This window comes from Eleginops maclovinus, chromosome 14 (assembly GCF_036324505.1).
Source record: "Eleginops maclovinus isolate JMC-PN-2008 ecotype Puerto Natales chromosome 14, JC_Emac_rtc_rv5, whole genome shotgun sequence".
NCBI lineage: Eukaryota > Metazoa > Chordata > Actinopteri > Perciformes > Eleginopidae > Eleginops > Eleginops maclovinus.
The window spans coordinates 5,582,305-5,607,697 of NC_086362.1; the positions used below are offsets into that span (position 1 = coordinate 5,582,305).

The 25,393-nt window shown below is 39.2% G+C and overlaps 2 long non-coding RNA genes across 2 annotated transcripts in view; both read left to right on the top strand.

Moving 5' to 3' along the window:
* The window catches only part of LOC134875726 (uncharacterized), a 182,948-nt gene that overhangs the window by 134,580 nt on the left and 22,975 nt on the right, over nucleotides 1-25,393 (top strand). The window lies entirely within an intron of this gene.
* Nucleotides 5,027-16,831, top strand: LOC134875727 (uncharacterized). The gene is made up of 3 exons (XR_010167270.1): nucleotides 5,027-5,114; nucleotides 14,697-14,848; nucleotides 16,160-16,831. It is a non-coding gene; the product is annotated as an uncharacterized LOC134875727 (long non-coding RNA).

Genomic DNA, 25,393 nt, shown 5'->3' on the forward strand with positions numbered 1-25,393 from the left:
CTCTCCTTCCTTGCAGTAATTTTGTACAAGGCTAATAGGTGCCTACATTAGCACTTGTAAACATTATTAATGCAACTTTTTTGGAACGCACTGTCCACATGAACTCAACAAAGCATTAAGCCTGTGTTAGATTAACAGATGGCATGGTCCATGTTTGGTTTATAATGTATTCTGGCTGTCAGGAAATAAATTGTCTTCCAATTATGTAAGTCTTATAACAATTGTACGCTGGTAAGTTCGCCAAAGAAGCCCTCTGCCTGACCTACTTGACAGTCTGAGCAAGTATCTAGGAGTGTATTTGCATTAGCACATACATCTGTACACACACATTTGTACAGCATTCCTGTCCTGGCCTGCTCATTTGGTACGACACGTCTGACCTTGGTGTCCTCTCCTCTTGGCACCGACATGAGAACCCTGTCTAATCACACTGAGCCATGCCTCAGCTCCTGCAGGATTTGGCTCGCCACCACCCTGACAATTTTTGACTCCACATGGCCCTTCTGTGGCCCGACAGCTAAATACCAACACATGCTGCTATCAATAGTGTTAAATGCCAATTACATGCCCTCCCCCAGACTTTACTGGCAATTAATGGCATTGGAGAGTAAGCTGTCCTGTTGCAACTTTAATTGATGTTTGCCCTGTCCTGGTGTTGTTTGTTTGGCAGTCAAGTGGAAGTTTAGTCATTGTCAGGGACAAATACAGTAAGGGAGTGTTTTCAAATGATTTGGGTGGGGATTAGGGGTTAAAGAATCCTTAATACATATATTTAATCACAAATTGTTTGAGAAGTGTCGCCTGAATCTACAGCTCAAGTTTCAGAAAATGTGTTTTCAGGTTGCTGTCCTTAACTCCACTGTTCGGTTCAATCGCCGTTCAAACACACCAAAAACTCTCCATATACAGTTAGCAAAAAACTGGTTATTAGCGTGGAGCCTTTAGCCGCTCTAAAGACAGATATTTCACTCAACAGCTCCAAGATTTATGGATAGCCAAACATTGTTAAAAGTTATTGAATTTCAAACGTAATAAAAACACAACATCAAATGTGTTGTAGTTTTAATTGTGTAAAAGCAGATGATGGACTGCCCCACAACATTCGGCCAAATGACCTCTGGCTCACCTGAAAGCTTTCTCTTTGAAGTCTTGATTTGATCTTTTAATGTATTTATAATGAACAAATCGATACATTTGCGTTTATACAAAACATAAAACGCCCGTTTCATTCTCCTGCCAAATGGTTTTGAATGCGCTTACTCTCCAAAAAAGGGGAGAAAATGCACAATCCTGTACCTTTTTTGTGACCCTAACACTACTGCGATACTTAACTTGGAAATAAATACTGACAATTAGGCCTTTTTCTAGGGCAGAACCCATTCAGGTATCCCTATAACTCCAAAGTAATAGGGCTGATGGTATTTAAATGAAATAAAAAAACACTTCCCAGCTGCAGCATGCACTCAGATCCAGCCTCGGTACAGTACCCAAGAGGGATAAAAATGGAACGAGATGCTTTTGTTTCACTCCAAAACCAGACAATCATTCCGAGATTGATCTGATGCTAGAATAACCGCTGGCAGTGCAAATGTATGACGGCTTATTTCCCCACTTCATCACTCTGTGGTCACTAAAGACGGCATCGGGCCAACAGCATCTTCCTAAAGACATGTTGGTGTAATTGGCTGATAGGTTGCCCCCATTTAATCCTACTGTAGATGTTTCCATAGGTTCGGATCAGAAGTATTGTAAATAGCATAAATGAAATATAGAGAAGGTGAACCAGTTCATTTTACCAACGCTACCGCTAGTCAATAGAGCATGATAGTTAATTGAACAAAGCTGAAAGGCACCGACCAATTCACCTGGATATGTTTTGTAAGCACTTACAGTATCATAAATGTATAGCAGAATATCGCTCCTCCATGCGTGGTTTCACATCGCATTGATTTACCCGCACCTTCTTTTTCAACTGTGTTTCTGGGAAACGTACCAAAGAGAAACAGTCTGTCATTCAGTCAGAACTGGCTTGATCCAGACATTCATATAACAATGCATAACAGGGTATGGCCGCGGGGTGGGTGGAGAGACTGATAGAGACAGCTTGGAGTGTGCTGAAGAAAAATATGGGCAGTAATAAGGAACAATAACAAATGCTGGAAGGTGCAATCTACACCGTGAGCCAACTTCCACTGTTTTCTCGGGGGCCTGCCTGGTCTTCATGCCAGTTTCTTTGTCTGTTTGTGTTTGAGAGAGAATATCCTGTCAAACTTTCTGCCAGAATATGAAGATTTAACATTATACATTTACCAGCCAATAAAGCTATGAGTTTATTTTGACTTTTTTTTTTCCTTCCATACCAAAAAAGGGGATAAAAGACCCATGATATGTTGCTATTGAGGAAGCCAACATTATCTTAACGATGGACCGAACACCCAACAAACTTAAACTAGCATTTGAAGGCAACGCTATAGTTAGCATGGTAAAGAATGTCATAAGTGTCTTCTCACGGAAGTAGGCAAACAAGGTCCAACCAGCAGCCATGTTAAGTTAAAGGTACCTCCACACTGTTGGGTTGTACTGTGGACTCCAAAGAGCTATCGTCAAAGGAACTTCTTTTTTTTTTCTTTTCTGACACCGTGTTTTTCCTCCAGACAAAGTGTTGGGGAGCTCAGCGTTTACAGAAGGCACTATATTTTTCCGGCAGGAGGTTGTTTGTGAATATGTGGAACTGCTGCTCCATTATCGTCACAAGTCCCCCCCAAAACAGCAGTGTCATTCGTCCTATTAGCACATGTGTGAGATGGGCCCTGGATTCAGAGGAGAGAATCATCTCAGCGAGAAAATAATAGGGATGGCAGTCTGTCCTCTCGGAGACATTGAACAAGAGGTGAAAAAAGCAGAAATGCTCTGTGTCATTACTGAAAAGTCACGACTACAAAGAGGAAGACATAAAACTGCAAGCTATTAGAGCATGGATTTGACCCACAATGCATATTTGCCAACTTGAAAAGTAACCCATTTGCAGCTTGACTCTTGCAGACATAACTCATATTTGTTCTTGGGACAACAATGACTTGAGGGGAACAAGATAGGGCGAGGGAGTTAAGAGGCGAATCCGGATTGTGCTTTTCCACTTGGTGAGGGTAAATTATGGAAAATCAGCTTACTGTAATCCCGGCACTCGTTGAAGGGGGGATCATCCCGGGCGACTTGACACCATTGTGCGCTTTTGAAAATGATGTGCTTGTTAGTGAGGAGACATGAAACACACTTATATTTGCTGTTTCATTACCATTAGCGGAGCCTATTTCTAGCCCTTTCTGCGTCACTCGTGTTTAAAAAGAACTTTGCATTCAAGTGCGGTGGCTTTATCGTCTGATTGTAGTTAGAACAGATAGTGGGTAACAACAACAAACTTCTAATGGGAGTGATTGTTTGAGTCAGCTTGCCCAAAAACAACAAACATTTAAATTCATTGGCTCTTGTTACAATGATTGGACAAGTCGTGTGGAGGTGGTTGCCTCCTGAGCTTCCCCACAGTGCCACCAATGTTTCACAGCCCCCCTAAAGTCTAATGCCAGATGTTGATGCTCGCTCGCGATGGGAGGCGAGTCACTGTGTCAGCTCACGAGCTACCATATGTCTACACCTCTGCCCATTTCCACAAGCGTGTTTACAGCCCTGGTTTATTTAGAGAGGTGTGAACAATGATTTCAAACTCAAATATGCAGAAACAACCTTTAAAGTGCAATACAGAATATAATCCTACTTGAATACAAACTAGCAAGCAAGTTTAAAAGACTGGTTATGATTTGTATGCCCCTTATAATGTATTAAAATGGACCAGGTTACGTACATGTTGTTCTTGACCTAGTGGTGCTTAACACAAGCAACACTTTTCGAGCTCATCTTTGTCAGAAAAATGTAGAGAGAAACTGGTGTATTTATTTACAGTGCAGCCCAAATAGCGTATATGTTGTGTAAAAAAAAAAAGAAGTCAGGCAAGAATTTTTACATCGTGCCATGAGCTGAGCCCGCTTTTGTTGTCCAAAAAATGCAGGAAATGAGCATTGCAGTTGCACCATAATTGGTAACAAATGCAATGTGTGTCCTGTTAGGGCTTCACACTAAAACACATACTGAGTTTTCTTAGTTTAGAAGCAGCAGCAGCAGCAGCAGCAGCAGCAGCAGCAGTAGGAATTATTCGGTTCACATTTGCAATACATTATCGTGTTAGTAGAGTGAATAATAAACAGGCTTCATGCTTACAGTATATCAGTGACAATGCATCCCTCATTTCCTGTAAATCCCTTCTAAGTCCTTTTCTATTGGAATAGTGGACACACGAAAACAAAACGTTGATTATACAGAAAATCGCTGGTCAGAAATGTTACCAATGGGGTTTGATTTCAGAACTTCACCAAAGGCAACCATAACATTGAATGCAGAATGTAGTGTATTAACTCAGTATTTGTATTTACTAGCTATAGATGTTTTCCATCCACAGTGGCAAGAAGACATTACATGTTACTTATGAAACACTTTATAAGTTCCCAGCTCCTGAGTCACTATGTGCAAAGCCCTAAATCTGTGATCTGTATATAAATCAGCAGGTGTAAATCTCCTACACTTACCTAATGCATACTGACTATTTCTGTAATATGTCATTTTCCTTATTTGATAAAAGGTCAGCTTTAACTCTCAATCTACCTGCAGGCTGTGGATAACTGGAGGCATTTCAATGTACTACACTAACGTACACAAACGAGCTAAAGCAACTGCTTAAGTTGATAATTTTGACTTTGAAACAACAAACTGTGTCTATAATTTTCCTCATCTGCAACCTTAGACATTCTTTTTCATCACAAACACAGCCCACTTTAATTTAAAAAAGGGAACAGAGATTAACATTTATTTCAGAGCAAAAGTGCACGACTCTTCCTTTTAAAAAAATAAATAAACCAAGCTGTTGACAATTTCCTTTTTCACTCTTTCCTCTCCACAGGTTTTAATCAAGAGAAATGTCTCCAAGTAATTATGCCCAAAAAACACAACAGAAGAAAAACAAGGGGACTTTATGAGTGGGTTAATAAGCCACTCTCTGCTGAAAGGTGGGTAGTGTCGTCTGTCCAATTACAAGAGAAGAATGGCTCCGTGAAATCACTTGACACATCCACGCACTTAAAGTAAGAGACGAAGAAACCAACAAAGTAGAGCTAGTAAACTACTTGGAGGGAAAGATAATTGTATTCATTTTCCACTGGATGATATTTTTCTTACTGTCTATAAAATGAATTTATGATGAGAAGTATATATGCTATATACTTACACATATACCTATATATCGGAACCTACAGACTGATGCTATTCATTTACTATCAACACAGTAAGAGCCCATTAAATACTGCATTTTTTACTGGCTCTATTGTATATTGGTAGGGTATTTCAATATATGGTTGGTATGGCGAACCATCAGTGAGAACCGAGAAATCTAATGACAGAATGTGTACATTTAATGGACCTACACTGCCCGGCCAAAAAAAAAGGTCACACACTCTAGTATTCGTTAGACCGCCTTTAGCTTTGATTACGGCACGCATTCGCTGTGGCATCGTTTCCACGAGCTTCTGCAACGTCACAACATTTATTTCCGTATTGCATTAATTTTTTGCCAAGATCTTGTACTGATGACGGGAGATTCGGACCACTGCGCAAAGTCTTGTCCAGCACATCCCAAAGATTCTCAACTGGGTTCAGGTCTGGACTCTGTGGGGGCCAATCCATGTGTGAAAAGGATGTCTCGTGCTCCCTGAACCACTCTTTCACAATTCGAGCCCGATGGATCCTGGCATTGTCATCTTGGGACATGGCCGTGCCATCAGGGAAGAAAAAATCCATTGATGGAATAACCTGGTCATTCAGTATATTCAGGGAGTCAGCTGACCTCATTCTTTGGGCACATAACGTTGCTGAACCTAGACCAGACCAACTGCAGCAACCCCAGATGATAACACTGCCCCCCACAGGCTTGTGACCTTTTTTTTGGCCGGGCAGCGTATATTAAAATATGGCATCAAATACAGGGTTTTATTTAAAGCAAATCTAAAGGATTGCATATTTAAACTACTGTAGAACCTACGCCACTATATACAAAACATAAATATATTTTAGTGTGTAGAACTGTGTGTTATCAATGCATACTGTTCAAGTCTAAAACAATTTATTGCAATTTTCTAAACTACGTTGTTTGCCGTCTGTTACTGAAAACTACACCCCCAGATAAAAAAAAACAAAATCCCCTTCCTACTAAACTAATTAAAAAGAGAACAGATTCCTGGAATGCTTCTTGGGGATAGGGGAGCAGCGAGCGAGGGCTTTGGCTGGTTGGGAATAGGAACAGGGATTTCTCCCGAACGTTGACATTGAGGTTTCGACCTTCATCGGGATGTTGCGGAGGCGGTAGGTGTGACAGCTCTCCACAGTTAATGTTAGCAGTTGTGATTGGTTTTGATGACGATGATTGTGATGATGGTTCCTGGTAATCATGGTGATGCAGGTGGTGATGAAAGAGGACATGTTTGTGATGATGATGGAGTTGACTAGCGGGGAAATCAATCAAGCTGTAAACCAAGAGGCTACATTGCTCTATGATAACTTTATCTCGGTAGGATTTCTGTTTTGAATACTAGACATGTTTTAACATTTGCTATCTTAAGCTTTGCACAACATTGTGATTACTTTACACTATTGAGCTTATAGTTCATACCCTTACTAAAAGTGTGGGTAGTAAAAAAATAAGGAACTGTCAGTAGCAGAAAAGCTAAGTTCTGCCCTGTTTTGATGTAGATGCAACAAATGTCATTATTGCAAATTGTCAAAGTTTTCATTTTCATAGACAACCTTGTTCACTTTATAATTGTAAAATTCCATTTTTGGACACAACAAGAAAGCTTAGTCAGTGACTGTTGATCAGATGGTGAGAAGTTGTAGGCATTGTCAAAAGTGTGTGGTCAAATAAATACAACCAATCAATAGTTTAAAGCCATTTTCATTCAACAGCATATCCTGTACTGCGTTAGACATTAAGTGCATAGACAAGAGCCAATTTAATCTTAAACTAAGTCATGAAGTGGCTCTAGTCTGTAATTAATCATTAAATCAATCCCAATGGGAGTAATGTCTCAACTAGCATTTGGCTAATGGCCATCAACGCTGATGCTACTGCATCATACACTGTAACTGGCAGAGGCTCAGAGCCGTTTAACCAAAGTATAAGCTACCTAAGGCAGTCAAATGTTAATACCTCAAAACGTTGCAGGTATCTTTGGCAGGTGACTTTGATGTATCCACCAAAGACACATTTTTATCAGCCTTTGCTACCTGCCAGGTGGTAATGTCAAACTGGCTTGTAGGTGGCAGATGGGTGGGCTTCCAGTGTGTCAGATGACCCCATCCTGTCCCTCTGTATGGCTCAGTGAGGCGTTCTTTTTTATCCCCTTCCCACTGGTAATACGTTCCCTCTCCTCACACTCCTTCCCTATCTGATCTCCTCTTCATCCTTGTCCGCTTGCTCTGTTTTGCTCATCGTATTTCCAGATCTGTGTGTGCATGGGTCAAACCAGTGAGTATGGAAAGTGGGATCTGACAAAAAGCTTGTGTGTGTTTGGTAAGGAGGGATTAGGCCCGGTGTGCCTGTCAAGCAGACGGCTTTGGTTCACAAAGACAATCCCGCAGTGCCTATCACTTCCACTAGGGGCTGTAGCAGGTGTGTGGATGGAGATTAGTTATTATTTACCCACGTTTTCCCTTGTTCACAACTCCTTCCATTCTCTCTCGTGTAATTTCTCACTAGCAGATTACCTGAGGTGTAGATCCTTATCCTGTTTACAGCACCTGTTCAACACAATATTATAGCACCTTCCCCTCATGTTCCTGAAATTAAGAGAGGTGCTCGAGTAATTATGTGAGGGACACGATTCCTTTTAATACTCTTCCATATGTCACATTCGGAAGCATTTTTTGAGCACATGCCACTCTATATTCTGCTTTGGAAACCGTGATCTCTGTTCATTTCCACAATAAAGTCTCGAAAAAGCTTCTGATCCACATGCTTTGCTCCCTCAGATGGGCCTCTTACACCTCATGAATTGCTGATGCAATGCGGGTTTAACAGACCGGCTCCAGTTCTTCCAGTTCTAATGCCTTTCAAATGCTGATCCAGGATGCCCTTGCCACAACAGAACCCGGCAAAGCCTAGAAAGCCTCGGGACAGAGTGGGCTGTATAAGACACTAACAGAGAGCAGAGAGGAGAGCAAAGCTCTATTGGATAACTGCCCGGCATTTTCCACAGCACTTGACCCTGGCACATACACATATCCCCCCACTCACCCGCCACCACCCTCCCCGCTGCACCTTCTTCTCCTCCTCAACACCGGCAAATGAATTGTCCCCGCTCTCGGCTCTGATCCTGAGAACCTATGACAGCCAAAGCCTTCCTGCTCTCTGAAGTAAGCCCTGGCAGCGATAGGCTAGTTTACTATTCCCCACTCCAGCCCGGGTTGCGAGGCATGAACACGGGCGAGACAAAGCCTGTGTGACTGTGCTCAATAGAAAGACGGAAAGTAAAAAACTGCTGCTCGACCTTACCTGTCAGAGTTTAACTTCAAGTGTACTTTAGGGAAGAAATGTAGGGCCCTCATGCTGGGATTAAACACCAGGAGGAACAAAAACAGTCAGACGGTGAAGCAAGTAACCTTTTGTTCACAATTTTTAGGTTTGAAAAACTTCTAAATACAACATTTGATGCTTCATGAATGCTTTATAACACATACAGTTTTTTTCATGTAAATATTGGTTGATTATGTTGGTAAGGCCACGTTTGGTAAGGCAATACTTTGAGTTTCCCTACGTAAACACGGAGTGAAGCACTATTAACCACTTTTTATACCGGAAACTATTGCTGAAAACTAACATTAGCATCAGTTTATTCAGAAAAAGGAATTGATGTGGTATATGTTTTTGAAATACTGAGGTTTGAAGTGTCATGTATCCTCAAGTCATGGTCAATATCAAGTCACTATTTGACTTGATTTCGGCAAGTCATGTAGTCCAAAACATCCTCTGTAGTTTTTATTTGAACACGACAATTTACTATAAAACTTTGTACTTTTTCTTGATTTGATAATTGGTTATCTTGAATAGAAATTGTTAATGAAATAGTTTTCTAACAATGTAGGAACTATAAGATTCTCATTAATACTAAAAACACATCTAGACATTTAATGGCTTGTTTTATACATATTGAATTAAATTACTCCGCCAACACTCTCAATCTTCTTGAAGAAGGACTTGATTATTTATGTATTACCCTTACCTTAGGTGGTAATGATGTGTTTAATTTTAACTAGCTGTTAGTGTTCATAAATATTAATTTAACTTTTGAGGTTGTTGACTTTTCCAACAATGTATTCAGCAATAAGATACCATTGAATTCTCACTGACCTATAAAGCTGTGATAAATAACTTAAGAGCCATTAATAAAAAACACTTTACTGCAGGCTACCAATAACTTAGCTGCTAAAGTACACTCTATTTTAAAGTTTGAAATGTACTCCATAGGTGACCCATCCCTTTGTCCCTTATGGACATAGTCTCCAGCTATTACAGCCTTTGTAGCCTTTATAGCCTTTACAAGGCCCCTCACAAACAGATAATCATCAATCCACAGCCCTAAAGCAATCGTGTCTTTCTAAGACAGATTGCTCAGTTAAGGTGCTCCATAATTTAATATCTTTCTGGTTCTTCATCTTCCCTCCCTCCGTCAGCCTGGCAAAGTCATGCTGAGTTCCTTAAAATGTATTAAATTACGATGTGTCATGAAACTAATTCACTCCCCGGTGTATGAATCACATGACAGATCCCTCTCTGGCCTTACCTTTGACACCCTGTATGCACATAGCAGGGTAATAGATTAAAATTAGCCTCAAGTTCCTTAAATTATTGACCCTGGGCTCGTTTTTTTCGCCTCCTGTCAGCAATCGGTTTACAGGGAGGTGTGAGCGCTAATGCTAAATGGATGCAGGGAGGAGGGGTGGGGGGGGTGGGGGGGGCTTTACCTCACCTCGCTGTCAAACCGGCCGTTATTCTTTCCTAAAGACTTCTTTTGAGCGGGTGGGAAATGAATGAGCGCTAGGTGGTAGCTTAAGTTTTAGCGTCACAGCACTACATCAATAGAATGGCTTGTTGGTGCACTCTCAATAATGTACCTTTAAAAATGTATGGGTGGAATTTGAATTAATTCAATTTTTAATAACCGCCATTTATTATTAAGCCTTTTCCAATTAATATTTCACATTCAAATCTTATTAACTGCATAGGACTTTCTTTGCCACGCAGCATATTTCCCCTAACTTGTGTTTACCCACCATAAACCTATTCAGGGGCAGCCACCGATGTAATTCAGCTGGGTTAAAAGAAAAGATTGATTTGCATTGGTATTTACATTAAAAGGGAGGTTTTCTCAAGCAATTTGTGTCCTATTAATTCTGACTATACCTGCCTCATTGGTTTCATTTCATGCAAGTATGCAAAAGTAAGAACTCACATCATTGACCTTCAATAAAGTCTACCTTTGATAGCAGTTGTGTATTTGTAGCTTGAGAGTAACTTCTTCCATGCTGAATGGAATCTATTAGTGTCTCTTTAGCTACAAATACATTATGTAGCTAACTGGCCACCAGGCTCAATTTATGTGCAAGTGGTTTATTAATTCATAACCTCCTGGAGCAGAAACAGAAAAGTAGTGTTTTCTTTTCAATTTTCCCCCTGCTTGCCTCTCTTTGTAGATCTTTGAATCCCACAGGCTGTTTTTTATGGATCCCTGAGTGTTTCACGCCTGTATATTCTCCTGCTCTCGAGCAAAAAAAATATATATCTGTGTTTACGTGCTGATATCCTCCTAGAGGGTCAGCTCACCTGCGTCTGTGTACACAGGTCAGATCCGTGGGGAGTTGTCACCGGCTCTCATTGTCACTAATGAACTCCAGCCGTTTGACTGACAGGCGGGTTATAGGCCGGGAGTAGACTGCGGCGCAACGTGCCAAGCTGCTGTGTGTGTGACTGATTGGATACATGCTTAATGAAGTGACAGACAAACACACACATTGTCACGGATCTGTTCGGGGGGCATGTTGGGGGGTTGGGGACAGTGCATGTACATGTAAATGTCTGTGGAGAGGTATTTGGAAGCACAGGAGAGAGATGTCACTACTCTATTTACAGTAAAACTCCGTCTTGTAAACTGTGGTGATTTCCAGCCAACTCATACTGTACAACAGGGGGTACTTCTGCAGTAGCCAGGGGGTGTTTGGAAAACTTAGCTAATTTGAGAAAATAGAAATGGACTGTTTGCTAGACGAGAAAAAAACACATAAAGGGTCCGCGTACTAAAAAACAACCCCATTGGTCAATAAAAGCAGCCTATTATCGCCCATATTTACATTTATGTTATTCATAGACCCCTAGTGGCATAGTTATTATATAGTCGGAGCAAAGGAGGAAATCAGGTAAGGTAGTTTGAAAGACCAATAACAGCGCTTAAGGGAGAAGGGTTTGGAAGGCTCAATGGGTCATACTTTCATAATAAGAATAATAATAAAGCTTTATTTATATAGCACTTTTCATACATGACATGCAGCTCAAAGTGCTTTACAGAAAGGCATACATCACAAGTTAAAAACAAACAACAAGAACAGATGTTTAAGACCAATTCAGATACATGCAGCATAGCAACAAAGTACAACATTTGAGATTAAGAGACACATTCTAGCAAAGGTTTGGTAAAATAATCATAAACGATTAAACTTAAAAGGAATGTTGCTATTAAAACTGTTACATAAATAACACAAATTAAAACTATATATACTAAAATGATATAAAAGTAGGTCAATAATAAAGACTAAAACACCACATAAAGGAGAGCGTCGCTAATAAAAAGCTAATCTAAGGAAATGTGTCTTTAGCTGTCGTTGTTGTGAAACCAAAAGTCACCGTTAAATCATTTTAAGGAGCTTTCCTTATTTTTGTCCATTATTGAGTGATGTACTTTATAAAACTTAAACTTAAGCCATCTATAAGTAACGGATACAAATATCAAGGTACCACTTTAGAATAAGACTACCCTTTAAAAGATTCATAAAAGGTTTATAATTAGGTTATTAATTAGGTTTTAAACCATTTATCATCATTAACCAATTAACCAGTCTAACATAGTTTTCATACAACAACACAGGCTCACTATTTGGCAAGATGACTAAGCCTTATATTGGCTGCCTAGCTTACTTTGTCTCTTCATCGCCAACATCCCTGATATCTGTTGTTCAGTGAGTTGATTCTCCCCCACCCATCTTGATTTTTTATTGGCATCTCTTAAGCTAAGTAGCCAATATAAGGCTTAGCAGTACAGATAAATGTGGGCTCACTATTTGGCAAGCAACCGGTCACAACTGCCCTGTTTATCTCTTGTCTTATAAAAGCCTTTTAGTGATTTATAAAGTGTTCACAACCTAATTAATAAATGAATTACAAACTATTCGTGAACCCTTTTATAAGGATATTCTTTGTAAAGTGGTACCAACATCAAATAGCTAAACATAATGAAAAGGGATTTTGAATAGATAACTAAAGTAAGGTCAAATATAAATGGAGAAATAGTTAAATGTAATGGTTAAACAATGAAAATACTCAGCTAAAATGAATCGTTTCGCATTTGAAATAGCTGACTGATGGTTGAACTCAAAGTATTAGATAAATGGTAGAAATATATAATAATATTATACAACAAAATGCCCCAGTATATGTTTTACAGCACAAACTATGTCCTCTGAGTTTAAAAGCAATCTAGATGGATACATAGGTCTGTCCTTGAAAAAGCATCCCTCATATTCTTCATCAAAACAACTCTTTTGGCAGCCGACTCAGGGGAATCCAGGGCAATATAACAGAAAATAGTCAACATCTCATACTGTCGCTGTCCTTCTGCGATGCTCTTCTTTGTTTGGCTTTCATTTTTCTTCTTTAATGACGAATACTCGAACCTCAGGTGTGTAGTACCTCGATCCGTGCGGCTTTGTTGTCTCGTCAGTGTCGTGACTTTGATGTCATATTTTATGTCGCACAATGCTCATTTGCTTTCTTTTTTTATATTTATTTATTTGCCCATGGCAGTCCAATATCATTATTTTTTTCCCTGAATGGAAAAGAGAAAGAGATGACGGCGATATAAGAAAAAGAGAGAAAGTAATCTCACCGGTGCCAACTTTTTCCACGGAATCTCCACTTGTCTGAAAGCTCAGTTACTCTTTCAATTATTCTAAACTAGAAAGATCACTCCAAAGAAGTGACAAGCTAGTGTAACATCTATCAGCTTGGAAATAATTTGATGTCAGTCACTTTTTATTTGTTGCATATCGAGAATAGTGGTGGCAGGATTGATTCGCAGTGACACATTTTTAGGGAAGGAAACGCGAAGACAGGAAATGAGAAAAAAGGTTGTGATTTACCATGCTGCGATCCCTTTCTTCTGTCCCTCAACTTAATTGGAGAAGCCCAGCAGGTGCCATACGTAACCCATCAGATTGGTAGCAATGACAACAGTGGCTTTCCGTGTTGTTTCATTAAGAGAGCTAAGGGCGTTAACGTATTTCCCTCAAACCAACACCTCATCTTTTGGTCCAGAAAAGTGCGTGACAATTCTTCGTTTTCGCTCCAACTGACAGAAATCCAAAGCATTGCAGCAGATTTGTTAACACCGAGCTACCAATTTTACTCGATGTAATCCTGTCCCACTTCCTTGTGGGGATCTGGAGCGGGAGAGCTTATCTTTGTGTCTATGTGCTGAGAGCTCAGTTGGCCCCACAATCTGCTGTGAAGTATTCAGCCACAGAGTCATAGATATAAACGCCGATGTACTCTTAACGCTGCAGTCTCGAGGTGTGTTCCAACATGCACACTTTCAGCCCTGAAGGCACCGCGGTTTATTCCTCACTCTAATGACTTTCGTTCCCTGCTTACGGCTGTCCGACTCTGACTGCTGCTTATGCCGCCACTGCTGTGTTAACAGCAGATAAATGGCACCGCTTATTGTCGAGATTACATTAGATCTCCAATCAAGACGTAATGAGCGTTGTCATGGCAACTGCATCCAACGGGCAGGGGAGCGAGCAAGGTTGAAGACTCGGAATATACTTAAAACATGTTAGGCGGTAATGAATCAGCTTTTTTTTCCCTCCACTTTCCAATTTAATTTCTCCTGCTTTTGAATTCTGCATTAAGTAATGGACTTTTTTCTTCAAAGGCCTTTTATTAGATTCAAAAAAGTACAATTTAAAAGATAATTCCTGGTTAATTCCAGTTCTAAAACTGCTGATACCAGAGTTGTAACCGTACACCCTGAATAATATCCCTTGGGGGGAATATAAAATAGTAAACAGTCAAACATTTTACTCATTGGGCGTAAAGGTCTACACATATTCTTGTATCTGGGGCGAGCTGTTAAGCATGGATCTAATTTCTTTTCATACTTTGTATTTCTTTTGACAAACCTCCACCCCTCTGGTTATACTTCACTGACAAACAAAACACATCTGAATACCTCCTTTCAAGAAGAGCGTTTTTTATTGTCATTTATGTCAAGCTCACAGATCGACTCCAGGACAAAGATCCTGCTCACATCGAGATGACAACGTGAATGGCTCCATCATTTCTTTTGCCCCCCAGAAGATACTGATACATTTAATGGGATTGCTTTGTCTCCCAAGACCTGATGTAACGTGACAAGAAAGTGTGGTAAGCGAAAGAAGAAGTGTGTGTGTGATACAAATGAGGCGGGTTGCTTTATTTTCCAGGCTGTCTGGTGCGATTTAAAAGAACTAATGAAACGTTAACTTCAGGATTAACAGATTACCTTCTATTCCTATTTTAGTGATCCACTCACCCTAGAGGTCCTCTGTTGTTTCCTTTACCTCATTATCACATTTCACTTGCAACCGTCTCCATTTACACCTGGAATTACCACATGCATATTCATCCCAGTTTTGCATGTGATAACTAGCAGATCAAAAATGCTTTTATTTCAAACCAAAATGTTGAAACCATTTTTGTTAGTTCTGCTAAACGAGTTGTCTTTTTTGTTCATCCATTGGGTCTGATTTCGCTTCTACTTAGTTTAGTTATGTTTAATTACAAACTGGAGATACTCCTCTGCCAAAATATGTACTTTTCTTTTTACTTTAATACCATTTTACTGAAAAAACAAACAAGCTGTGATGTTTCATGACTTATTCATGTTGGATTTAAAAAAGTAAAAGCTGTAATGAGGCCAAGAGCTTACTTATCAAGAGACAAACTGGTAATAATTGTTTGATCTGATTAGTGTCCACAATTTATTTTAAGCTACATATATTCCCATTATTTTAAATTATTTAAATCTTTCCACTAGCATTATAAGCGATGAACTTCCTCATATTTTTATATGGATTCGGGGACCTTTCCTAGCAGACATATATTTATTTTTAAAGAGAAATAATTTTGAAGTATTAAGCTAAGGCTATCCCACTAGTTTATAGCCCTAACTTTAAAGGCTTAAATGATCTCGGGGGGAAAAAAACGATTTGCCATCATTTTGACTGATATTGCAATCTGCATAAGTGGCAATATTAGAGGGAATTGTCTTTTTTGAAACACATTTTATATTAAATTGAAATAACTGCCATTTCTTTTTATTATTTAAGTTCAGTCAAAGCAATTCCGCTCTTATTCTCATTTGCCCTTCTGCTTTGCTATGGTCAAAATAGCAAATACATAGAAAATTGGAGTCAGAGAGCTTTATGTGTTTTTGTATAATACTAAAAGATATGTTCCACTACAAAAACATCTTAATTTAAAATACTACAGCTTTGTTCTCTATTTCTATGATATTCCAAACCTTTGAAAACCTTGACCTTCACTCTATCGTTTTTCTCCCAACAAACCTGGCTCTCTAAGAAAGAAAAATCAACTGTCTTTGTCAAACACGGGCTGAGATTTGCGGGGCTGATGTGTCAAACTAAACTCCATCGCCGCGCTGAATTTTTCATAATCTTTTTTCCTCCCCGGCAGACAACAACAATGCACCTTTGCTTCTCAACCCCTCCCACGCAGTCGCAGTTCTCTTCTTGTCTTCTTCTATCTCACTTGTGAGGAAAATATCACCTGAGGACTCACCTTTCAAATGCTGGAAAAAACGCTCACAACCTTGACAGAAGCTCTAAACATTTTTGCGCCCCTTTAAATATTAGGCTTTGTGTGAGCGGGAAATCTTGGAGGCAGCCACCAAAGAGCCTGAGGGCAAACATGCAAACCTTGATTAACTTGTGTAGCGCCATTTCTTTTCTCCGGGAAATAACTTACTCTGCTGGCTCATACAGTAGATTTCTATACGTATCACCTTGTATGTCTATGTTGTATTCTTACATCAATTTGTAACAGAACAGGGAGAACAGTTTGCTAAAGGGAAATGTGAGAATCAACATTGCAGCGTTATTGAGTGAAGGCGCGATTAGGGCTGCACGATTTTGAAAACTATAACTAAATGTGATTATTTTGACTATTGCAATTGTATATGATTTGACAAAGGGAATGATCACTGTTTGAACTTTGAACACACTATCAATGAACAAAATGATCATGGTGGGAAGGTGGGACTCCTCTGCAGCATCAAAATACTGTAATTACTAATATTAATACTAATAATTAAGAGACCGCTTCAGCATTATCATTTTCTCTTGTTTTATTATTATAGACATGTCTTTGAGTTCATTTTGTTTAATTGTATTCTATAAACCACTGACAATTTGTCTTGGAACTCAACAGACACTGGAATGGCTGCCCTACATGTAGAGATAAAGATGTAAGAAACATATGGAGTGGTCTCTTGATTTTTTCCGGAGCTGTGTATATTTTAACATATTTAGCTTTTCCCAACATGTTCACTTTGTAATGTTGTTGTGTCCTAACATTTACATATCTTGTAAATATCCATATTCTGCTCTGTTAAAATCTTTTTTATAGCTATTTAATATACATTTTCCATCCCAGTTCGTTGACTAAGACAGTTGTAAAAAAAAAAAAGTGATTAGATTAGATTAGATTAGATTCAACTTTATTGTCATTGCACAGAGTACAAGTACTAGGACAACGAAATGCAGTTTAGTATCCAACCAGAAGTGCAAGTAAAGCAGTAAAAGTGAAGAGAATGTATATACATATGAAGGTAGTGAAATATAAATAATAAAGGATATGAACAGCTTGAATAAGGTATGTGCAGTAGAATGGTAAAAAGTAAACAGAGATGAGTTTAAGGTATGTATGAGTAAACAGCAGCAAGGTAATGCAAATGGCATAATGTATGTAAAGTGCAGTTGAATTCAAGTGATGGTAGAGGTAGAAATTGCAGAATGAGGTAGGTAACCAGGTTACCAAGCTATCCTGACATTTAGTCCACTGGTCTCCGCTGGTCCTACTCTAAAAACACTGATTACCCACATTTCATTAATGTTGTGGTATTTTTCTTTCTTTTTTTAAGAATAGTACCTTCCTTCGACCAAAAAAGACAAAACAGGAGACACTTGTGTGACCAATTGTTCTCAATTAAGCCCTGACCTGGCTGAAATGTCTGTTCACACACACTGCAAACACACTATGACTCCAGGTGTACTTACACATACTGACACTTTCTCAGGTGATCACTTGCCACCCGGGTATCAAATGTGGCATGAACAGAGAGTTGATAATGATGGGCTGTTTTCAAAACCTGCCCTACTACTCCTTAAGAAATATGGTTCCATATTGGAAGCCCTGCCTATCTGTCCCATTGGAAGGGGAATAACACCTATCTTCATTAATTATGGCTGAATGAAACACAGAACTGCCCCAGGTGCTGTTTGATTGACAGCTCCTACAACATAGGAAAAGCCCCCTTATATGTATATAAGGTATCACAGTGCAATGTTACCCTCTAACTGGCAATTTACCACCCGCTCAATAGTCAGGATTGCTTTCTCAGTGCCTGTGGAGGTATTAGCGATAGTGTTTTAAACATCCAGATTAATTTCTTGAAAGCCCGCCCTAAAAAAAAAAGTGTCAGGCTTGCAAATAAAGGGATGTGATTTAAAGGGGAGGGGGGGGAGTGCTTGTCTTGGAAGTATTGTGAAAGGGCTTCGAGGACGTAACAGAGACGGGGCTGACAGAAAGACGGAGAGTGGGAGAGATAGGAAAACAGAGAGAGAGAGGGGGAGAGGCTGGGAGCATTAAACTGGAGTGAAATAAATTTGCTTAGCAGGTACTTCTGTTGGAGTCGCCTCCACTGAAAGAGGAGATCAGTCTTTCCTGTTCTGCATTGCCATTTCATCTAAATCCCTCTCTCCATTTCTTTTTTTTTCATAAGCCTTAGAGTCTGTCATTCACGGGCCATTCATTTTGAACGCACTTGCCATTAATAGATGCTATAAATACTCATATATGGTTTATACATCCAGCAGAATATGACTGCTCCACTGCCAATAAGATGAAGACCAACAGAGTATAGGAGAATCAACAGAATAGGGATTACTAACAATTGATTCTAAGTCATACATGAGGGAGATATGGCAAATATTTTCCAGATTATTGACATTGTTCTTAGTTAACATTGTTTTTCAAACGGTTGGACTAAACAACACATGAGCATATGTCACGATAGGTTTTTCAAAGCCTGCAATGGTGGTTATTCCTGATTTTATAGACCAAACTAATTGGTAGGTTATGAAAACAGTAGCAGCTATTAACCTAAAATACTTCTCTCATATATACAGTCGTACCCCAACAGTCTTTGAAGTGTAAAATAAATTGAATTTGCCTTTAATATAAATAAACAATGACTACCAGCTAGCAATGCGTATCATATCAGTATCTGTTGGCGGTTAGGACTTGATCTTCAATTATGTCTCCGTTTCCTTCTGTTTGAAGTAGCATAAACCAGAAAAAACACTTCCAACCATATTCATTATTATTAGTTGTTACATTTCAGTGAACCCTGTTGGCTTATATAGCTTGCGGACACGTTGATGCTAATGTGTTGCATTAAGTGTTTGACTTAAGTTTCCAAAGACTGCATCGATGAATAATCATTTCAATTATTAATTAAATAGAATAATATTAAAAGTGTTTGAAAAATAGTTTGAAAGAATCTTCCCCTGAAGGAGTGTCGACAGATAATCAACGAATATTGTATCTATACTAATTCTTGACCAAATAATTATCTATAATATGTTTTCTGCTGCAGTAATGACTTTTTAAAGATAAGAAAAATCACAATTATGTAAAAGTCCTGCTGAGAAAATCAAGCATAGTAAAAAGCGTCAGCCACCTGCTATTCCTCTGTTGTTGTTGCAGTAAAAAAAAAAAGCTCTTTCATTTGGTCATTAAAAGGAGGGGGGAAGTGGAAGTCTTCTGCTATATCCCCACTAAATTCTCTGTAATGGTGAGGTGAGTCAGTTTCCTTCATTAGTTTAGTCCTTCTTCTCCCTCTCTCTCTCGTGGAGTCATTAATGTTGACACGAACATTTTTCTCTCATTTGAATGGGTAAATAATGAAAGCGGAGTGACAGTTGGAGGGTGAGCTAGTCACAACTTTTTAAAGCAGCAGGAAGGAAATAATTAATAGGATCTGACAACCCGGAGGGACACGCAAACACACGTTCCTGCACACACACACTCAAATTAATTCATATTAACAAACATACCTACTGTTTGAAACCTGCGGCCAGCTTAATCCTTGAAACATTTGAGAAATGATTCAGTGCGCCGCTCCGGATTCATCTGCCGGACTTGTGTATTAAATAATAGAAACCACACTTCCACAAAAATTCATTCATTCATTTATTCATTCACTATACTAAGCTCATTTTGATGCTCCACAGTGTGCCATTGGGACCTTACTCTGGACTTTTTGTCAAGGTGACAAACGCTCAAATCAAAACTGATTCCATCCCATCAGAGAGATAGATGGACCATCGTTGAAATTAGTGAATGGAAGCTTGTATTGTTTGGATGCTCCCCGGCAAATTCAGCAGTGGTAATTAATTATAGAGAGTAAAAAACACTCATCAGGGAGATGAACCATTAGAGAGTCAGGTAAACAAACCCTTATCCGTTACGGGTGAGTGGCTGATAAGGATTGATGAGAAAAGTTAGATTTTCACCTCAAACTGAAAAAATGTAAATGGTAAAACTTTCCTCACACTCGATAGAAATCAGAAGCATCTACCCCGAGGATCAAGGTCTGAATGAGTCATCCTAATCAACATTTAATACATTGATAGAATTGTTTTTCTCTTTCTATGGTTGATGGCATCACATCATCGATGACATATTGCCGTTATTGTTAACGATGTATCCACTGGGTTGATTATACATACTCCATTATAGTTCTTTAAACTAAAAAATGTGGACTTTTCTCATCATATCAAAACCTTTTTTCAGGATACTCTTCATCATCTGCAATTCTGTGGGAAACACTTTCATGATACTTACAGTACACGTTTATTCAGCAGGTCAATCTCCACATATTAACTATACTTTTATAATTATGTCAAGCGGGAATGCAACTGCGGGGACGGAAAAGCTAACTAACAAGCTACCTCAAGGTCGCATGGCTTTACATTACCACCGCTAAGCTAAAGGCGGGCTCGTGTTCAGCGTGATACATACATTTTTAGGAAACCTAGAAGCCTCGGGACATTTACGAATGGGGTATTTACAAATGTCATAGCACAAAATGTAAAAATCTCTTCAGTTTTTGTTCATCACAGACCTTATTTCACGTATTTAAGCAAAAAAACATAATAAAACTTTAAAATAAGGTAACTCATAAAATGCTGACTCATTCCCAGGTGATAGGACTCAATCCTGCCACACTCTATTCCTGTGAGTACTCTGTTTTCTAGCCTTTGGTTATTAAATATCCCTGTTACTTCGTTTACTTTTTTCAGTATTTCTTTGTCAGCGGATCATTTTGAAATATTGCAGGTTTGTATAGCTGCACTGTAAACTGATACACCCACTTCTCCTTTGCTTTATTTCTGCCAAAGAAGCTCTTAAAAGTGTTTTCTACTTTCTCTTTATTAGTCTGCACTTGCTGTGAAACAGTATCTTTAGGATCCCAGCTTTAAGTATTTGTAAAAGGTTGACTGAGGATACATTGATCAATGCTTCATATCTATTTACCATTTCTATCACTGGAGCTTCCTCCACGATCAGCAGTGTATCTCGGTGCTTAAGGTCACTGCTTCCTTGTCTAGGTCCTCCCACATTCATTATTCATTACGGACTTACCATAATGTAGCTAAGAACTGTGGGTGAGACTATTGCTTAACACATGCAAATGTGAAACCACTGTAGTAAAATTAAATCGTTCTGCTCGGCAGCCCAGCCATGATGAGCAATTAGTACACGCGGTGTAATTTCGATCTCCTTTTTTTCCTTTCTTTTGTCTTGTACGCATTCAAATACAAGTAATAAAGTGTACTTATGATGTTCATACAGAGGCTTCTTTTAACAACAAAGCAATCATTTTTCAACATGAGTCATCGCTTCCCATTCTCCTCCCACTCCCTTAAGCCAATTATATGACAAGGCGTTAAATTAATGCATGCTCATTTGCCTCGACATAAAATATGTTGGTGGGAATGAAATATTCAAGCGTCTCAAACTGACGCACCTCAGCAAAGTGTGTCAGCGGAGAAAGAAAGAGGGCGAGAAAGAAAGTTGAGTGAGTGAGCGATGGGTGGCAGAGCCAGAGGGAGGACAAAGCAGAGCGGTGAGGGAGGAGAAATGGAGGAGTAGATGGAGACTGCCTGATTGGAAAATGGATCGGTGACAAAACGCCACAGCTTGGAGCTAAGATTAGGATTCCATCTGTCTTGAATGAAATATTCAAATACACGCTGGAAAGGGGCAGCATATTACTAAAAGGATGGATGTGGAGAATATGTGAAACAATGACAGGCTCTTTACTTCCAGAAGGGTCAGCGCTCACTCAGACTGCTGTTAAGCCTTGAGGAGGAGTGCTCATACGCTCCTGAAGCAAATGTAGCATATGTGAAGACTGATAGAAACAAATAAACATGGGTTGCGAACAAACAGAATGAAAAGGTGAACCGTTTATTATTCACAAAGAACGGAATTAGACATTTGCTTACTTTGAGGCAACTTTATGGCAAATCAGCCATGTTTTGTTTGCAGTTCTGGTGAAAATGAAATCCAGTTTATTATACCTGTAAGGGTTAATCATCAAAAACGAGTGAGTAAAGCTAAGTAGAAGACGCTGGTTATGATCTATAACAGCGTTCATATGTTAGCAACAGTTAAGGTAAGTGGAAGTTGAGGTTGTTGAAAAAAAGCTAGGGTTAATGGATGGCTGTAAAAAGACTTGCTTACTTTGTTAAAGGGTCAGTCAGCGTCATCAGAACTGCTTGTCAGACGGTTAAATAGCCTTGAAAAGGTGATGGCGGCTAGCTGTGAGGCATGCAAGACGTCGTTGTTTAAACTTCTCCCTAAAGTCCTCTTATCTTGAGTCTTCACACATTCTTGGGGATTTTAAATTGGGATGGTATGGGATTGGTATGTCCAAAAGTATGTCCAAAATTAGTGTTGTAAGGCAGAAATCCTACATCATGAAGTTAAAAATTGTCCAATATGTATTTCACTTAAAGGATACTGGACTGTTCTTTAAACATGTTCACTTCTACAAACCAACGCCCTTAAATTCGAAGTTTAGTCCTATTTCCAAGTGAACATGATTTAGAAATGTAGCTGTGTTTCTTGCAGTACATTCTCAGCCTTTCTCAGTATTTCACTTCAATTTCCTGACAAAATGATTTGAGCTTTGGCCAAATGCTGAGTAGCTAGATGAGCCTTCTGAATTTGCAGCCGAAAAATCTATTAAAGCCCTCATTAATAATTTCACTGCAGCCTTCATAATTCTTGACATGAGGAAGGAGAAGGAAAAAAGCCAACTAAACTCATGGAAAAAAGTCCAACCCAGAAGTACTGAGGTGCTGATTCACACAAGTGTGATATCATCATGTGACCTCTGTTTGGCTAAGTCATTTGTGGGGGACTGCACGATTAATAATACAGAAGACCTCTGCAGTTATTACAAGTCCGAGTATAAAAGGCCTGTGTGAATAGGACTTTTGACTGGCAAATTGAAGGGCACCTCTTACAAGAGATTTCTCAGTCTCAGCATTAGCGTCATTGTACAAGATATCGCTGCCAGCACTTGAGAGAACTGTTTTGAAACTGACCTCCGACATCTCTATGAAGTATGACAGTCAATTGTCCTATGAGAGTAGGAGAAAGGTGGGGTTAGAAAGGGTGGAGATGTGAGAGAGTGCCAGTTAATTACTCCTCTATAAAAGAAATCACTGAAGATCACAGTCTGTTGTATGCTCTGCTCTTCAAGCGTTAAAGGTGGACTGAGGATTTAGTGATTTGCATGCTTTAAAGTAATTTAAAAGTGACCTTCAAAGAGAACACAAACAGCGAGAAACAAATAAGGCGATCAAAATGTCAGGATTGTTACAGGAGACGGGATATTAGGAAATGCGCCATAGCAGATGCACCTTAATTCCTAAGAACGGGAATCTTTCAGAAGTAAGGTGCACTTCATTACAAAGCAATCAGATGAGGTGCTTCCCAACCAATCAGAAGACACCGTATGAGATGTGGTTGTGATATTTTAAATGTCAAGATGCTACTAATTCTTAGACGAGGATTTTTTTGCACTGGTTTGACGATCGACGACTATAAGGATTGTCTTTAGATAATTCAGTGTTTTTTTGTGCCCTGGCAGGGGTTGACAAATCTGACTGGCGTTTGATGATGTTTATAAACCCACACACAAACAGATAGAGAACAAGCATCTTAAACATCTTGATTTACAGATTAGAAAGTTCTGATAAAGTCTGTTTACTCATTTATTTCAACTACAGAAGTCCAACATCAAGCACTTGGCATTAGCTGATTTACACAATTTTGTTTTTACTGGCTTAAAAAGTAGAGAATTCAAAACTCAGTGTCAGTTTAACAGTATGGAAACAGAGCAATCACTTGTATCATTTACTGAAAATGAGTTATAAGTGGGATCCAAAGCGTTTTAACCATCCAACATGCATTTCTGAACAACATACTGGCAGCCTTAGAGTGTACTTCTGAGAGCTTAGAGGTATTGGCTTGGGTTGGTTGTTGTTTTGGGACTATTGGAAAGTTGCAGGGAAATGGAACACAATTATAGAGGACATATTATGCTCACTTTCAGGTTCAAATTTGTATTTTGAGCCTTTACCGTGACATGTTTAGTCTTTTTTTACTTCCTTTTTCTTTCCTACAAACCATTTTCGAGCCTAAAAACCTGTGAAACACACTACAGGAAAGGGAAACCCCCCTAAAACATAACAGGACATCTTTAAATACTGACACATTTCCACTTAATAAGACATTTGACAATCAATCAAATTGGATTTTAGTGCCAAATCTATCCATCAGTCCATCAACCAATCAATCGCTCATGTTTCACATTTTGCAAACATGAATATTTGAATACTCCATTAAACTCAAAAAGCTAACCCCTCATGAGGTTTCCATTAATATTTAGGAACTGGTGGGCACAACCAAGTAATGAGCGCTTTTGAAGGACTCCAAAAAGGGAAACGTTCAACCCTTTGTTATTGTTCTTCTTTGGTTAGTTGGAAAAGGCTTTATCCATTCACAATTGGTTAACACACTTAAACCAATCTGCAGCGATAGATCACACATAGTGTAATTACATCAGGTTGAACCATTATTCAGAGTTGGAGATTTAATCATGGGTTGTTTTTGTTTCTGAGAAACCATTGCTTTCATTGGTTGTGACAACTCGAGGAAAACTTGTAAGAGGGTGGAGCTTGTGGAATCCGAATCAGAATCCCTTTATTAGTCCCACAGAGTCTCGGTGTCAGCCTGCTGGCAACAGAAACAGACCAGACAGCAATCACTCCTGACCAAGATGAGATGAAGCGCAACGGAGCCAGCTCTACGGAGAGTGTAGGACAGGGACAGGGACTTCCATTACAACTTGTATCACCTGTGAGATAGAGGATGCAGATAACAGAGCTACATTTTCCTTCTTTAATTGTTTTGCTTTCCTCATACTTTCATGTTGGCATTTAAAAACAGCTTTCGCCCCCATGCTTGGTCTTTTCCACACAGCTTCCTCTGGATGTTTCGCACCTGTAATGTTTCTCCACCAGACCAAGCAAAGACTTCTAAAAAACA